This window comes from Ambystoma mexicanum (assembly GCF_040938575.1).
Source record: "Ambystoma mexicanum isolate Mex_15411 chromosome 12 unlocalized genomic scaffold, UKY_AmexF1_1 Mex_chr12_unloc.2, whole genome shotgun sequence".
NCBI lineage: Eukaryota > Metazoa > Chordata > Amphibia > Caudata > Ambystomatidae > Ambystoma > Ambystoma mexicanum.
In genome coordinates this window covers 12774306-12792449 of record NW_027182323.1, presented here as the reverse complement: position 1 = coordinate 12792449, position 18144 = coordinate 12774306, and the positions used below count along the sequence as shown (strand labels likewise).

Here is an 18144-nt window from a genome sequence, read left to right as displayed (position 1 = left end):
TTGCTGGGCACTCTCTATCGAAGTCTAGATGCTTTGTGCTGGTGCACCTGTGGCATTTCAAAGGTTCTTTCTTTCCCCATTTTCCTTCTCTCGCATCGAGGACCGGCCTCTCCTTCTTTGGGCGGATTGCCACTGATTGAACTTCGGTAGGGCCGTGGCCGCTTGCAAATTCTTTCCTTCTGCCTACCATCTCCTCAACTGCTCTCGCTATTTCAATAGCTTTTTCCAGCTGCAATTCCTTCTCTAAAATGAACTTATCTTGTACTTTTCTGCTGTTGGTGTGGACCACCAGCATGTCGCAGATGAGAGTCTCAGCGTTGTTACCAAAACTGCAGAGCACCGCCAGTTCGCGCAGTTTGGTGACATAATCATCAACGGGTTCGGACGCCTCCTGTTTTCGGCTGTAGAACCGAATCCTGTGCAGGACGGTATTCTCCTTGCTGGCGAACCTTTTAACAATCCTTCGCACAGCCTCCTTGAATTCATCATCATTATCACCAGCTACTGGCTCCGGGGTGAGACTCCCAAACACCCTCTGTCCTTCAACGCCCAGGGCATTTAGTAACATCGCTCTGTGTCTCGCCGCCGAGTAGCCCGCACCGCCCATGGCCTCTACATACGTTGTGAATAAGGGTTGCCATTGTGTCCACGGAATGGCAAGCCTACCTGGAGTTTGCAGGAAGGGCGGTGGTGGTGTCGCTCCTTGCATGGCTCCATGCGGGTTTTAGTGATGATCCTCGTCGCCAATTATGTTGTGTAATTCTCACAATAAATGATAGGAGGCGGTGTGGTTACAAGTTGTGTGCTTTTATTCTTCTGTGCCACTCAAGTAAATCTGCAACATATATGATATGAGTCAATGATGGGCAACAGGCCCTGGAGCTGCGATGCAACTCGTGTACATGCTGAGAGTCTCTCTTGCGGCTTGGAGGCCTCTTCTTGGGAGGAGCGCCCGGGAGCACGTCCTGCTCCGTGGCTTTCTCCCGCTCGAATGCCTCGCTGAGCGTGCGGGGCCCACACTTCCGGCCGCGCACGAGATCTCGCGAGACCGGTAGGTCTCGCATATCTCTACACAATTGTAAATAAAGTTTGACTTAACTGCTGCCCAAGCAGCAAAGAAAGAGGAAAGGAAGAGAAAGGAAGCCAGGTTTATGGACGTGGTTAGAGAGGATTGGATACAATAGTCACATGGAAACAACATTCGACCTATCATAAACGGACTACAAACAGCTGTTTTAATGGGAAATGTCGTTTTTGTGATGGTTTCTTTTTAATATTCTTTGCTTTAATGCTGCTCGAGAAAAGAGAAGCGTAAGCATAATTCGGGCCTCCAGTCTTGACACAGAATCCGAGCACAGGCAACCTTGTCCTGCTAAAAAGGAAGACAACTCACCTTTCAACCAGCACAAACGATCACAATCTGGTTTCCAAAAGTCATAAAAATGTTGAGAACCGGTCGTTCAATGTGACCAAATACAGCGCAGTATAAGTGTGCGGTTTCCATTGATATTACGTGGCAGAAGTGTTTTATTAGCAAAATGTCCTTCGAGCCGGATTTGAACCAGCGACCTAAGGATATCTGATTACCTCACTACAGTCCTCCGCTCTACCAACTGAGCTATCGAAGGATACCTGTACAAGAGCTTGCAAATGGCATGCTGAATGACCAGCACACAATGTGACAGATATCATTGTTTATACGTGTGATTTCAATATTGATCCTGCTCCCTATAGTTGCACTTCAATGCCTTAAATTCATTATCAGGCTGTATACCGCGTGATTTTTTGACACCAAGAGTACCGTGCGGGTTCGGTTCGAAAGTACTTAAAGATCAACTTAGAACACAGCCAAGGGCCCATCACACATCTACAAGAAACAGCACGATGGAGAGAGGGGCCGTGCACGTGATAGTTGCACCTGGAGCCGAAAATGCGATTTTTCTTTCGAAATGATTTGGCGAGCAGCTCTATTGATCTCCTTCCTGACATCCCACCCGTTTTGTTCCATTGTACTTGCTGGTTACAGAATAAACAAAGAAATGGAAAATCCGATGCTATAACTGGGGCAATATTACAACAACAAAAAAGGAAGGAAATGAGTGTTGGGCATGGGAAAGGGACAGGGCCCCTTTAAGGGAAGAGAAAGGACAGAGGGAACGGGGGGCGGGACAAAGGGGAGGGGGAAGCGGGAAAGTTGGGAAGTGGGCAGTTCTGTATGAATAAAGATGGAGTGAAGACGTGCCCAGTGTCGCAGCGTATTTGTAGGCCGGAGGCCTCACAACAACTGGCGACGAAGACAGACGGACCGCGCACACGAAGAAAAGGCCCAGACAGGGAGCACGCGAGGCAAGGAGGAGCCAGCGCGCCCGAAGAAGATATCCGGAGCAGCATAAGGACCCGCCGCCGAGGACTGGACTCGAGGGACGGAGGTACCTACGCGCACGAAGATACGCACGTGAGCGAGGAGGAGCTGGAGCCCAGCGCAACGGGAGGACCCGACGCCGGAGGTACAGACATACGCGAGGAGAACAGCCGGAGCCGAGGAGGGACCCGCGAAGTAAGGAAAGGAGACGCACGCCGCCGAGGACCGCGGAACAGCGCAGGAGCCGAGGAGGGACCCGCGGAAGCAAGGAAAGGAGACGCACGCCGCCGAGGACCGCGGAACAGCGAACTAGAGGTCGTGAGGTGCCAAGAGCACACGCGAACACTGCATAAACCCCACAGGCCCAGGAAAAAAAGGAGGTAGGCACGGCAAAGCAACACAAGCCACTTGAAAGCGAGGAACTTTATGCCCACACATACGATTGAATGAGCCACTTGAAAGCGAGGAACTGACACACTTAATGAGCCACTTGAAAGCGAGGAACTGCGCGCACGTGTGAGCGTGTTAACGGCCACTCGAAAGCGAGGAACGCGTTAAAGCGCCACTTAAAAAAAAAAAAAAAAAAAGAGGAACTGCATGAGCGGACAAGCACGGCAACGGCCACTTGAAAGCGAGGAACGTTACGCACAACCGAGCACGACCAAGAAAGAGTGCCAACCCGAGAGTAAGGGAAGTAAAACACGCATACCAGCAGACACTCGACCCCACCAGCCATGTCGCAACAAGGAAGTGGTGGAAGCGCAACGGGAGACAACACGGCACCTGCCACGCCCGGCGTGACTCCCACAAATCCAGTCTCCTTCCTACGCCGCCCAAACCCATTCTCGCTGGAACCACAAGAAAACCAAGGACAAAGGTGGCAAGAATGGATGGACGAGTTCGAGGAATTCATGAGGGCGGTAGGTAACCAAAACGCCCCGAACAAACTAGACATGTTCACTAACTTGGTTGGGAAAGACATAAAAAGCGTCATCAAGACCATCCCTGCAGCAGAAAGGAACACATACCAAAAACTCATTGAAGCAATCGACGGTCGATTGATAATAGTCCCGAACAGAGACTACGAGCGTTACATCTTCAATCAATGCACCCAACTACCCCAGGAAACAATTGGCCAATTCATATTACGCCTGCAAAGGAAAATAGCATACTGTGATTTCGCCAACTTCAACGATGACGAGGCCATCCGCCTGAGAGTGATAGAGGGATGCCTGTCATCCATTTTCCGCAAACATCTTCTGAAAAAACCCCTCCCTCTGAAAGAAATAGCTGAACTCGCCAGAGTATATGAAAGAGTGGATGCCCAAGCTGCACACATGGAGAACCCAAGAAAGATAGACTCCATCGCGGCCATCACCACCAATCAGATCAGCCGCCAACACAACAACACATACAGACAAGACCAATGGAACAACGCAAGACGCCCACCGCCTGAAAGACAATGTTACCGATGCGGGTTTGAGTTTCCCCACAGAGGCCAATGCCCCGCAATTGGCCAGATGTGCTTGAGGTGCGGACAAGAGAATCACTTTCAGAGCATGTGTCGAGAGAAGACAACCCCACTGTCAACATACAGACCACACAACCAGCAACCGATCGCAAAGAAGTTCGAGCCGCGGCCCGAGCCAATGAGACCACCCAATCCAAGACCGTACGCGGAACGAGAATACGCCAAACCAGCTGTCAACCCCAGAGCACCAAACAACTCGGGGTTCATCAGAGCGGTCGAAAATCTACAAGTGGACCAAGCAGATGCACCGTATGCCAACCAAGAACAAATATATCACATGCAAGCATACCCTGAAGAGGAAACCCGGAGGGAAGATAACACTAGAGACCCATACGAAAACCCACCAGTGGAATAACACCCTGCTGAATACCTACCCTATGCTGAATACGACCGATACAGCAGGGAATACGTCCGACTCATCTCGGAAGCCTCCGACGACAGCGCGGCACCCAGAGTGATGGTACACCTGGGAGAGAGAGACACACCATTCCTAGTGGACACGGGCGCAACCGTGAATGTCATGAGTTACATGGCATACGAGCATCTAGCAGACAAGTTTCCCTTACAACCATCCTACGCCCACATATTTCAATGGGGCGCAACACAGCCACTGACCTCAAAAGGACAATTCACATGTGACCTCATACACAGGGGCAAGAGAGCAACGACCGCGATACACGTCATCCTCAGCCAGGCAACAGCCAGATGCCTGCTCAGCCACAAGACGGCCACAGCCCTAGGCCTCATCGACTTTCACTACGATGCGTCAGAAGTGATCCAAGGCGTCCCACCTAATTCCTGCGTCATACAGGCCATTCATCACAGTGCCCCGAACATAGGAAATCTGAAATTGGCGTACCCAGCCCTATTTGAAGGCGTCGGCAAGCTGAAGGACAACGTCATCACACTACATGTGGATCCCAAGATCCAGCCAGTACCACAACACCCCAGGAGGGTAGGGTTCCACCTGCAGGCGAAAGTATCGCACGAGTTACAAACGCTACTGGACAATGACATCATCGAGAGGGCAACAGGACCCACCCCGTGGGTTTCCCCACTAGTAGTTGTCCCCAAATCAGATGGACGCCTCCGCCTCTGTGTGGACATGAGAATCCCCAATACCGCCATCCAACGGGAAAGGCACCCGGGCCCCAACATAGAGGACATGCTAATCAGGCTCAACCAAGCCACTAAATTCTCAAAGCTGGACCTCAACCAGGGATACCACCAGCTAGTAATTGACCCGGCATCGAGGCCCATCACAACATTCACCACCCATGAGGGCCTATTCCGCTACAAGCGACTCAACTTTGGAATCTCGTCCGCTGCCGAGATATTTCAGGAAACAATACACAGACTGATTTGCTCCGTCCCCAATGCATTCAACTACAGCGATGACATCCTCATCTTTGGCGTCACACAGGATCAACATGACACAGCCCTACACCAAGTGTGTCGCATCTTACAAGACGCCGGACTGACACTCAACAGTCAGAAGTGCGAAATCAACACACGCACCCTATGATTCTTCGGCCACATCTTCTCGGACCAAGGAATAAAAGCCGACCCGGACAAGATCCGCGCCATTACCAATCTACCTAGCCCGCAAGACACCTCCGAACTCCGCTCGTTTCTGGGCATGGCGGGATACTGCGCCCGCTATCTCCCACAGTATGCGTCACTAACATGCCCACTGCGGCACCTGCTAAAAAAAGACCAACCCTTCCAGTGGACGGACCAATGCCAACAGGCTTTCACCACGATAAAAGAAGAGCTTGCGGCCAATCGCCAACTGGCGTACTTCAACCCGAGCTGGCGGACAGAAATTACTGCGGACGCTAGCCCAGTGGGGCTGGGTGCCATCTTGGCTCAAACAGACCCACAAGACAACTCCAAAACCAACATAGTGGCGTACGCCAGTCGCGCACTCAACTCCACCGAACAAGCATACTCACAGGCAGAGCGGGAGAGCCTGGCGGCAGTGTGGGCGTGCGAAAAATTTCACCACTTCGTTATCGGACAAAGGTTCACCCTCGTCACGGACCACCAAGCCTTACTGGCCCTATTTGGCAACCCGAGAATTAAGATGCCCCCACGCATCGAACGATGGGGAATCCGCCTCCAGGAATACGACTATACCATCATCCACAAACCTGGAGGCGACGCAAACCCAGCAGACTATCTATCACGGCACCCGGAGGGTGCTCCAGACACCGCAATGCAAGGAGAAGCCGATGAATATATCGCATACCTATCACACAATGCTCTTCCCCCAGCCATCACCGCGGAACTATTTGCAGAAAAGAGCAGAGCTGACCCCACCATTAAAGCGGCCGTCCACCTCACCAACACTAACAAGTGGCGGCAGGCGGCCAACCAACACTTCGAAGAAGGGGAAGGGGGAGAAGTAGACAGAAGAGACCTGGCCAGAATGGAGAAGATACACAACGAACTGGCCACAACAAACCAAGGCACACTACTCAGAGGGAACCGCCTGGTAGCACCCAAGAGTCTTAGAAAGTCACTAGTCATGATCGCCCACGAGGGTCACCGGGGCGCGGCGAATACAAAAAAAATACTAAGAAACCAGGTGTGGTTCCCCCACATGGACACCATCGTAGACGACATACTAAGACACTGCAACTCTTGCCAGATAAATGCGGCCGGATCACCACCCTGCCCCCTGCGCATAGTTCCGCTCCCTGACGGACCTTGGCAACGAGTAGCACTAGACTTCTACGGCCCACTCGAAGAAGGGGGTCACCTGCTCGTGGCCATAGACGAATACTCCCGATTCCCGTTGGTAAAACACGTACAATCCACAGCCTTCCACCACGTGGTAGGCCCGATAGACGAAGTATTTAGCGAATGGGGCGTCCCCAACGTAGTGAAAACGGATAATGGATCCCCATTCCAAGGACAAGAGTTTAAGAAATTCGCAGAGCATCTTGGATTCCACCACCAGAAGATCACACCACTATGGCCCCAAGCCAACGGGATGGTGGAGCGGTTCATGGCGAACATTAAGCGCACACGCCAAAAAGCAGCGACAGACCAAGCCGCGATGCCACAAGCCATCTCACAGATGCTACGAAGCTACCGGCATACCCCCCACGAGGCAACTGGACATACCCCAGCTGCACTCATGATCAAATACAAACCAAGGACCAGGCTTCCCCAACTCGAGGACTACACGCCGGAGGAGGACGACGAGATCCGACGGAGAGAAGCAGAGAGGAGACAGAAGGCCAAAGAATGGAATGACCGGAAAAGAAAAGCCAAGGAACCACTGATCCCCGTGGGAGAAACGGTGCTAGTCAGGCAGGCCAAACGCCGCAAAACGGACTCGAGACATCAACCCGAGTCCATGGTAGTGACAGAAGTGAAAGGACCCATGATCACCGCCCTAGGAGACCGGGGTGAAATAACCCGCAACGCGTCACACTTCAGGCGAATGCTCCAAGGAGACAGATCTGAAGGCATGCCTCTCGAGGAAGAAGACCCTACAGACTCAGAGACCCCTCCTGATCCGCCCGAGGCGCCGCCACCGGCAAGCCAGGAGGGCGAAGGAGGAGAACGAGTCGAACGGCCCCATCGGCTAGCCAGACGGCCCCCTCGGCTCATCGAAGAGATGTGAGGACAAACTTCAACGATAAGTAAGGGGGGGGTGTTGGGCATGGGAAAGGGACAGGGCCCCTTTAAGGGAAGAGAAAGGACAGAGGGAACGGGGGGCGGGACAAAGGGGAGGGGGAAGCGGGAAAGTTGGGAAGTGGGCAGTTCTGTATGAATAAAGATGGAGTGAAGACGTGCCCAGTGTCGCAGCGTATTTGTAGGCCGGAGCCCTCACAACAATGAGGTCTAGGATTGCAGATGTCTGTTTCTCTGCAAGACGACCGAAGAGCACAATCAATCAGCCGAAATAGCTCAGTTGGGAGAGCTTTAGACTGAAGATCTAAAGGTCCCTGGTTCGATCCCGGGTATAGGCAGGGGATATTTTTTAAAGGTTTTTCATGCTGCTCCATTTGATAATCAGAATCTTTTCACACTTAAAGTTATCATTGAATGGCAGACGATGCAGTGGAAATAAATCTCTAATTCTTATTTTTCTACCATATCTCCCCAAATGTAATTTCCATGTTAAAACTTGTTGCTCATTTCAACATGTCCTGTCTGTGCCATGAAATGGAAAAGAGACTTATAGGGGTCATAATATTTCAATGTGACTCAGGGCACATATGGCCATAATTCACAACTCACAGTACTGGGCATTATTTAGTTTAATGCTTTTGCAAAGATTTCCAGTTGCATAGGTGTTTTTTTTTTAAAGGGCTGCGGTTGAAGGAATAGGTGAAGTGGTGACAACTTTTGAATTTGCGCGGGTGGGGTGGGGTGGGGTGGGGTAGGGTAGGGTAGGTGGGTGAACCATTTGGTGCAACCTTTGACCCAGATGATGTCCTGGGAAATTATATTCTACAGAATGCCATCACACAACATGACATCATAAGCAGTGACATCCAATTACCTGTGAGCGACACACAGTCCTTGTTAATGATGTCCAGTTTCCCACCAAAACAAAAAGTGATGGATTTAAGGTTTTGCAGAAGTCATAATCACTGGCAAGTGCCATTCTTCTGTGTAACCTTCCCTATAATTATGTTGGCCAAGAATATCTTCACCAGCATATACAAAACACCAGTGCAGAGTAGAATCCTGTCACTGTGATGCACTGTACACGGAGCACCCGTAAATGAACTCTTGCCAAATAAAGCACGCAGCAGGTGTTTTCTTTCAACACACACTACTCGTGTCTATTGTTTTTGTCCGGCTAAGGTGATGGTGGTTCGGGAAGGGGGTAAGGGCGTGGGCGTCAAATGTTTCAAGATCGGTGGGTGGGGGGTGCAGCTATGCCCCATGAAGCAGTATAAGTGTTCCAATTTTCTAATTTATCTTGCGGAGGGCAAGTGTGTGTTGATGCGGCTAAGCCGGGTACCGCACCAATCACACAGGACTGGATAGGGAGACAAGGGGTGCAAAAAAGGATGGAGCGGAGATGGACCCACCACGGTGCCGGGCTTTGTCTGTATATCTGGTAGAGAGTCGCAGGGCTGAACGTCGGAGGCGGTCTGCGGATCAGAGGCAGGATCTAGGCAGTGGCAGAAGATCAGAGGGGCGTTTCGTTCCCCCAGGCAAGGTTTTATACATCCCGGTCCTATCCAGTCCCCAGACAGTGATCGAGCACGGGTGCAACCGAAAACTACCCTCCCTCTCTCTCATAACTATATTGTTTCTGCATCAATTTTCTCTCTATTTTACTGTCGTACTGAGCACTACTTTGTTCGTTTTTTCAGAGCCCCGAGGCGGAGTTATGAGGTGTATACATAAAAAAAGTGCAGGTTGAGACCACAAGGGTCCACTGCAACCAGGAGTTAGAGCACGGCACCCAGGGGTACAAGTCCTTAGTAATGGCCACAGGGCAATCCAATGATTGAGGAGGGTTGTGGGGGGGTTTGGGAACTGCAACAAGAGACAGCGTCTGCCATGGGGCTAAGCTGCCAGCTAACAGGTAAGTATGTACATTGAAATGAGGAGGGTCAAATAAAGAAAAGGGGAAAGAGGGAAAGGATAGGAATGGAGCGAGTGACGAGATTTCAGCAAGGGAAGTAGTCGTTCAGTGGTTTCAGCTGGGAGCTTTGCCCCCATGAAAGGAGTGTTCAAGCTGCCAACCTAAGTGCCATTTACCCGGGTAACTGGATGAGGAGGCCAAGAATGTCTTCACCGGCATATCCAGGATGCCAGTGCAGAGCAGAATCGTACTAAGTTAACTCTTGCCAAATAAAGCACCGCTAGGGGAGATTTTCCTTAGGTGCAATTTTCCCTCTGTTTATGGACCGCTCCAAACTTTTTGCTTTTGTTTGGCTAACCTAACCGGACTTTTTCCTGTGGAGCGCAGCCTTCAGCTGCACTCCTCTGGGCTTTTGTTCATCTGTTATGGGGATACTGACACGTCCTTCATACTGTCAGTACTGACAAACTATATTTCCCTTAGTCTTTGATTATGTTGTCATTTCTTGATAACTTTTGATCTATGTGCCAAGTACCTTACAGTAACGCACATAGGGGTCCTTTTGTTTTATCGCCCTAGACACACTCTAAGGATTTTCTGGTGACTGTACAGGTGTGCCTGGGACAAACTGGTGGCAGCAGTTTACTTTTATAGTATTTGTAATTCTTTTTAGTTAACCATACTGCGTTTACTGCGTTTGGCTCAAGACTGTGGCCACTGCCGAAATGGCTGTGGCACAAAGTCTTTTGTTCTGTCCTTTGTCCATTTTGTCCCTTTGTCTTCCCCCAGCTCGATCAGACAAGGGCTTTGGGCATGCAGCCACCCGTGAAAACCACAACTTTCGCGGGCTCCTGCATGTCACGTGTGCTAATGCCCAGGAAGAGGATTGGGACTCTCTGGTCCCAATCTACACTACTGGTGCCAGTATGTCTGGTATGCCTGAATGACTGGAACCAATGTGGACCGCGATTGGTTCATGCCTGACGTTCATGCAAGAGAGCATATCTTTTGTTGGCTATCCTAGATTTGAGCATGAAACAAATTTCGGATGAGAGAGGGGGCTCTGTATCCATTCCAGGTCTATCAACTGAAGTTCTCTCCAAACTACATAAGGACCAAGTATCCTGAATTGCCAAAGGAGACCTTTGGAACCACCAGAGAAGTGCTGGAAGGTTTGGCACCCTGAGCCTGCTGTTGTTCCGTCAGACCCCTGCTCTTGTATCCACCACAGAAGGCCTGCAAGTGCGCTTCGACCATTTGGAGTAGGGGGAACAACTACTCTCAGCACCTCCTGATTACCCTCAAAAAGAGCCTCATCAGAAGTGTTCCTGGGCCATCCAGCAAACTGACAAGCTTGAACCTGGGGTATCGCATAGGAGCACTGCTGTTCCGAGTTGAAACTCGAGACTTGGGGAATCGCTAGCTTGTGGTCCTGGGCCCTCTCCCGCCAAATGTTGTCCTAGCTCCTCTGGGTCGCGATTTAAAAGAGTGTGTCATGCCGTGAGCATTTGCAGTACCTGCATCGCCCGGATGTGGTGACGGTTATTGTATTAGCTTTGCCTGCCTGCCCCCTTGTGCCCTGTGATGTGCTGCACTGGAACTGTCCTCTTTTCTTCATCGTGAGCTGAGAAAAGGCTACTGTCCCGCCACAGACGATCGTCCTGTCCCGCAGCTGCTGAGAGCCAGAGCAACGTGCAACTGCAGGGGTTGAACCTACAAGCTACCTGGCCTACACTGGCAAAGTTTGGCCCAGACTGTGTCGAGGGTGGGAGAGTACTTGCATCACTTACCGTCTACCCGCTATTCTCCAGTTCCTCCAGGAGGGTTTTGACAAGGGCATAGCGATCTCCACACTTTGCTCCCAATGGGCCTCCATTAAAATCCTCTTGGGGGACTCTGATGGCCACCTGGATGGGGAGGTGTTGGTGGGGAAGTTTCTTCGGGGTGTCTCTGCTTCCCGTCCTTGTACCTATAAGGGCCTTCCCCCAGGGATCGTCCTCCAGACTTAAAGTTCCTTCAGGGGCATCCCTTTGAGCTCCTGTCGGAAATTGATATCAAGCACCTTACTCTGAAGACTGCTTTCCTGATTGCCATCACGTCTGCCCATAGGCTGGGGGAGGTTGGGGCTCTGTTGTGTCAACCCTCTTTCTTGAGAGTTCTGCCGGACTCTGGTTTTGCGGTGTGATCCCAAGTTTCTGCCTAAAGTTGTGTCTCAGTTTCACACTTCTCAGGATCTGGTTCTCCCTGCGGTTTTTCAGAAACCCCAGGCGCCGAACGAGGTGGCTTGGCATGCCATTGAGGTGCGGCGGGCAGTTCTGGAATATTTGGCTCGGACTGCCCCTTTCCGGCAGTCTGATAGTCTCTTGGTTACTTGTGGCCCCGTGGAGCGGGGCGTAAGGCCTCTGTGGTTTTCATTAGCCGGTGGATCCGTACTGTTGTCTCCATGTCCTATTTGGTTTCTGGCCTGCCTGTACCTGACCACGTTCAGGGTCGATCTACCAGGGGGTTAGGCTGCTTCCTGGCCAGATGCTGTTATCTCTACAGAAGATTTGGGCGTTTCTCTACAGGGGTTTGGCTGAAACCTGGGCGGATCAGAGCACCTTTGTCAACCACTATCAGTTGAACGTCTCTCACTCTAGGGATGGTTCCTTCAGGGTTGGTGTTTTGTCTGTTGGGATGTGATTATTGGAGTCAATAAAGGTGTTTTTTTGTTGCTGCACTTCTGTCTCTGTGTCTCATTGGGACCTCTCCCTGTTGCTGCTATGGTATGCCTCATGAAGTAAGTACTGGGTCGAGGAAGAGTGGACGTGGAGGTAATGCTCTGATTACTTACCAGCAATCTTCATTACTCCTAATCCTACTCTTCCTCGTCACAGTACTGACGACCCGCCTCTCCCTCCCTACGGGGGTTCCCATGCTGCGGCTTGAATACGTTAAACAGGAAGCTGAGGGTCAAGGGGAGAAGTTAGACAAAAGAAAAGAAATAGAAGAAAGTCCTGTATCGGAGGCAGGGGCCTCATGAAGTAAATGCTGTGACGAGGAAGGGTACGACTAAGAGTAATGAAGATTACCTGTAAATTATTAGAGCAATTTGTTGTATAATTCTCACAATAAATGATAGGAGGCGGTGTGGTTGCAAGTTGTGTGCTTTTATTCTTCTGTGCCACTCAAGTAAATCTGCAACATATATGATATGAGTCAATGATGGGCAACAGGCCCTGGAGCTGCGACACAACTCGTGTACATGCTGAGAGTCTCTCTTGCGGCTTGGAGGCCTCTTCTTGGGAGGAGCGCCCGAGAGCGCGTCCTGCTGCGTGGCTTTCTCCCGCTCGAATGCCTCGCTGAGCGCGCGGGGCCCGCACTTCCGGCCGCGCACGTGATCTCGCGAGACCAGCAGGTCTTGCGATATCTCTACACACTTCCCCCTGATAATGCAAAGGCAGTTCATTGCAATACATAGTCATTGTATCTCACCGGTCTTCTGTGTTCCCTTCGCGGACGATCGCCTCTCTCACTGCACACGTCCTGCTGGTCATTTTCTCGCTCGAGAGTTGGGGCATCCACTTGAATCTCATTTCCTTCAACTTCTCTTCTGTCTGTCTCCGGCTCTCGTTCTTCCCCCCTCTCATTGTCCATTACTCCTTCAGCTTCAGACCTTTCATAAGTCTTTTCTCTCTCTTGCCTCTTTTCAAACGTGGCTACTCTTTCCATGTTCCATGTGTGCCCATCTTCGGTGCGGACATGGTTGGCTCCTCGGTGAATCACCTTCACAGGTCCGCTGAACCGTGAGCCCGTGATCTGATCCTTGGTCGGTAACCGTATTTTGATCCAATCTCCTTCTTTTACTTCTGACTCTTGTTTGGTCCTTCTTCTTCTGTCGCTCCACCTTTTCATGCGTGCCTTGTTGTTCTCTATTCTCCACACCACTTCCGACATGTTTACTTCTTCGTCTTCTCTTACTTTGGCCAACCATGGCGGTACTAGCGTGGATGCTGCTCTCCTCCCTCTCAGCATGCGAAAAGGAGAAATTTGGGTGATCCCGTTGGGGGTCAGTCTGTGAGCTGCGATGGCCTCTTTTGTTGTTTTGAGGGGATCCAATCCTGAAGCGGTTGCTAATTGGATGGCTCCCTTAATTAACCTATTGGCCCTCTCGACGAGCCCATTTGCTTGGGGATGGTAGAGTGCTGCTTTCTTCTGGTGTATGTTGTGCTTCCTCAGAAACAGTTCCATGTCTCTGGATATAAGTTGTACTCCGTTGTCTGTTACTAACTCGTTGGGGAGCCCTTCGCTCTGAAAAATGGCCGTCAGGACCTCTATTACGTTTGCGGTCGTGATGTTAGGAACAAACTCGGCCTCGACCATTTCGATAAATAGTCCACTAGCACTATGCCGTACCGATGCTCGGGCGCCATCGTCTCCAATGGTCCTATGAAGTCTAGACCCACTTTTGACCACACCGCTTCCGGGGTTTCTGTGGGAATCATGGGCGCCTGTCCGATTTTCAGGCGCTTGTCACTGTTGAGACACTCATGGCATCTCTCAATCATGGTGCGGATCTCCAGGTCCATGGACGGCCACCAGTAGGCTTCTCTCACTCTGCAACGTGTCATGGTGTTCCCCAGATGGCCCGCAGGGGCCCTGCACAGAATGATTTTTCTCATGCCTGCGGGCGAGATTATCTGGTCGGTTTTCATAATTATGCCGTCGGCTTCTGAGATCTCATCTGCCACTTTCCAATAAGGTCTCATACCTTCTGGCACTGCCCTTTGTCTGGCCATCCGTTTTTGATCCATTCTCTGATTCTCACCATGGTAGGATCCTTTCCGTCTTCTTCCATCCAGTGTTTTTCGCTGAGTTCCAGGTAGTCGGGCGCCTTGAGATCTGTAATGGATGCTACAATGCATTCTTCTTGTAAGAAAGTGGTGGCATTGTCCTTGCCCTCTGGCAACCTTGACATGCAGTCTGCCTGCAAATTCTTCCATCCGGAGATGTGTTGCACCTCGAAGGTGTATTCCTGCAGTTTTGCTGCTATGCGTGCTAATCGGGGTGTTGACACTTTGGTGCCACCTGAGCTGAGCATGTGGATGAGGGGCTTATGGTCGGTAACCAACTTGAACTTCGTGCCCCACACATATGTCCTGAAATGTTCCACAGCCCATGTACACGCTAACATCTCCTTCTCTATGGTGGAGTAGTTTTGTTCAGTTGACGATAGGGCTTTCGAGACAAACGCTACCACATGTTCCGTGTCGCCCTTCTTCTGAGTGAGGACCGCCCCTAGTCCATATGCAGTGGCGTCTGTAGTGATGACTGTACTCCACTCTGGGTTGAACGGTTGCAAGCATGGCGCTTCAACTATGTGTTGTTTTATGCTTTCCACCGCTTTCTTCTGATCTTCCTGCCATGTGTACTCCGACCCTTTTTTGAGGAGCTCTCGGAGCGGTGCTGAGGTTTCCGAGAATTTGGGGATGAATTTTGCATAGTACTCTGCCAACCCGAGGAATGACCTCACTTCGTCTTTGTTGGTGGATTCTGGAGCTTTAATTAAGGCCTGCAGTAAGTTTTGCTTGGGACTTATACCTTTCTCTGATATTTTGTACCCCAAATACTCAACTTCTTTTGCTTTGAACACACATTTTTGGTACCTTAATCTCACACCCGCTTTTTGCAGTTTGGTGAGGACTGTTCTCAATGTGACGTCGTGCATCTGTTCGTCCTTTGCGTAGATAACGATGTCATCCTGGAAATAAGCCACGTTCCTGATGTTCCGCAGTAGAGCATCCATCATGCGTTGAAACGCTGAGGCTGCAGATGATAAACCAAATGGCATTTTGGTGAACTGGTACGTGCCAAACGGGGTGATGAAAGCGGTGAGTGGCTTGGACTCCTTGTGCAGTTGAATTTGATAGTAGGCGTTCCTCATGTCCAGTTTCGAGAATACTTTGGCCTCCTTGATCATGAGGATTAACTCATTTATGCTCGGCAGTGGGTTGCTGTCTGCAATATCTTCCAGGTTTAGGCTGCGGAGGTCAATGCATACTCTTAGCTCTTGTGAGTTCTGTTTCTTTATGAGTACCACTGGGCTCAGCCACTCAGAAGCTTCAATTTCTTCGATGACGCCATCTTTCTTCATTCTGTCCAGTTGGCTTCTGAGTGTGTCTTTTGCCGTTGCCGGTGCTGGCCTTAATCTGTGCTTGACCGGGACTGCGCTGGTTTTGAGTAATATTTTGTGGACGAAGCCCTTGATGTGACCAGGTTCTTCCAAAAATAGTTTGGGGTAATCACTTTTCACTACTGGTGCGCTCCTCCAACTGACTGACAGTACCTGATCCTCTGTGCTGGGGTGCAGCTTGATTTTCAGTTTCGCCTGGTCGTCCCACCCTAATACCGCTGGGCCTTCTTGACTAAAGTAAACTTTGGTGGTGGTCTCTCTTCCTTTGAACTCTACTTTCCCTTTGATGTAGCCCAACAAGTCTACAGACGCACCACCAAAAACTGTAGGCTTGTGCCGTGTGCTGAGTACTTGGACCGTCTCTGTACCCATCATCTCTTTGTACGTGCGTAGGGGTATTATGGTGAGATCAGAACCCGAATCAGCCATGACCCTTGTTTCCAGTCCATTTATTTTGATTGCACAGTGGGGCTTTTCCCTTCTGGCCCGTGAGCTGTTCACCATGATGACTGTCGGTCTCCCTTCATCTTCCGAGGACGAATCCCTCTCTGTGTTGTGTTCATCGTTGACACTCGTGATCTTCTTGTTGCGCCACCAAGACACGATTGAGAAGTGACCAATCTTTTTGCATACTGAGCACTCCTTGTCTCTTGCTGGGCACTCTCTATCGAAGGCTAGAAGCTTCGTGCTGGTGCACCTGTGGCATTTCAACGGTTCTTTCTTCCCCCATTTTCCTTCTCTCGCATCGAGGACCGGCCTCTCCTTTTTTGGGCGGATTGCCACTGATTGAACTTCGGTAGGGCCGTGGCCGCTCGCGAATTCTTTCCTTCTGCCTACCGTCTCCTCAACTGCTCTCGCTATTTCAATAGCTTTTTCCAGCTGCAATTCCTTCTCTAAAATGAACTTATCTTGTACTTTTCTGCTGTTGGTGTGGACCACCAGCATGTCGCAGATGAGAGTCTCAGCGTTGTTACCAAAACTGCAGAGCACCGCCAGTTCGCGCAGTTTGGTGACATAATCATCAACGGGTTCGGACGCCTCCTGTTTGCGGCTGTAGAACCGAATCCTGTGCAGGACGGTATTCTCCTTGCTGGCGAACCTTTTAACAATCCTTCGCACAGCCTCCTTGAATTCATCATCATTATCACCAGCTACCGGCTCCGGGGTGAGACTCTCAAACACCCTCTGTCCTTCAACGCCCAGGGCATTTAGTAACATCGCTCTGTGTCTCGCCGCCGAGTAGCCCGCACCGCCCATGGCCTCTACATACGTTGGGAATAAGGGTTGCCATTGTGTCCACGGAATGGCAAGCCTACCTGGAGTTTGCAGGAAGGGCGGTGGTGGTGTCGCTCCTTGCATGGCTCCATGCGGGTTTTAGTGATGATCCTCGTCGCCAATTATGTTGTGTAATTCTCACAATAAATGATAGGAGGCGGTGTGGTTACAAGTTGTGTGCTTTTATTCTTCTGTGCCACTCAAGTAAATCTGCAACATATATGATATGAGTCAATGATGGGCAACAGGCCCTGGAGCTGCGATGCAACTCGTGTACATGCTGAGAGTCTCTCTTGCGGCTTGGAGGCCTCTTCTTGGGAGGAGCGCCCGGGAGCACGTCCTGCTCCGTGGCTTTCTCCCGCTCGAATGCCTCGCTGAGCGTGCGGGGCCCGCACTTCCGGCCGCGCACGAGATCTCGCGAGACCGGTAGGTCTCGCATATCTCTACACAATTGTAAATAAAGTTTGACTTAACTGCTGCCCAAGCAGCAAAGAAAGAGGAAGGGAAGAGAAAGGAAGCCAGGTTTATGGACGCAGTTAGAGAGGATTGGATACAATAGTCACATGGAAACAACATTCGACCTATCATAAACGGACTACAAACAGCTGTTTTTATGGGAAATGTCGTTTTTGTGATGGTTTCTTTTTAATATTCTTTGCTTTAATGCTGCTCGAGAAAAGAGAAGAGTAAGCATAATTCGGGCCTCCAGTCTTGACACAGAATCCGAGCACAGGCAACCTTGTCCTGCTAAAAAGGAAGACAACTCACCTTTCAACCAGCACAAACGATCACAATCTGGTTTCCAAAAGTCATAAAAATGTTGAGAACCGGTCGTTCAATGTGACCAAATACAGCGCAGTATAAGTGTGCGGTTTCCATTGATATTACGTGGCAGAAGTGTTTTATTAGCAAAATGTCCTTCGAGCCGGATTTGAACCAGCGACCTAAGGATATCTGATTACCTCACTACAGTCCTCCGCTCTACCAACTGAGCTATCGAAGGATACATGTACGAGCGCTTGCAAATGGCATGCTGAATGACCAGCACACAACGTGAAAGATATCATTGTTTATACGTGTGATTTCAATATTGATCCTGCTCCCTATAGTTGCACTTCAATGCCTTAAATTCATTATCAGGCTGTATACCGCGTGATTTTTTGACACCAAGAGTACCGTGCGGGTTTGGTTCGAAAGTACTTAAAGATCAACTTAGAACACAGCCAAGGGCCCATCACACA

General features: G+C 50.5%; 3 non-coding genes across 3 annotated transcripts; 1 reads left to right on the top strand and 2 right to left on the bottom strand.

The window, feature by feature from the left end:
• Window positions 1-1541: 1541 nt before the first annotated feature.
• On the bottom strand, window positions 1542-1628 carry TRNAY-GUA (transfer RNA tyrosine (anticodon GUA)). Its single transcript is given in 2 exon segments — window positions 1542-1577; window positions 1592-1628. It is a non-coding gene; the product is annotated as a tRNA-Tyr (tRNA).
• A 6178-nt stretch (window positions 1629-7806) lies between these two features.
• Window positions 7807-7879, top strand: TRNAF-GAA (transfer RNA phenylalanine (anticodon GAA)). Its single transcript has one exon. It is a non-coding gene; the product is annotated as a tRNA-Phe (tRNA).
• A 9940-nt stretch (window positions 7880-17819) lies between these two features.
• On the bottom strand, window positions 17820-17906 carry TRNAY-GUA (transfer RNA tyrosine (anticodon GUA)). The gene is given in 2 exon segments: window positions 17820-17855; window positions 17870-17906. It is a non-coding gene; the product is annotated as a tRNA-Tyr (tRNA).
• Window positions 17907-18144: the final 238 nt, after the last annotated feature.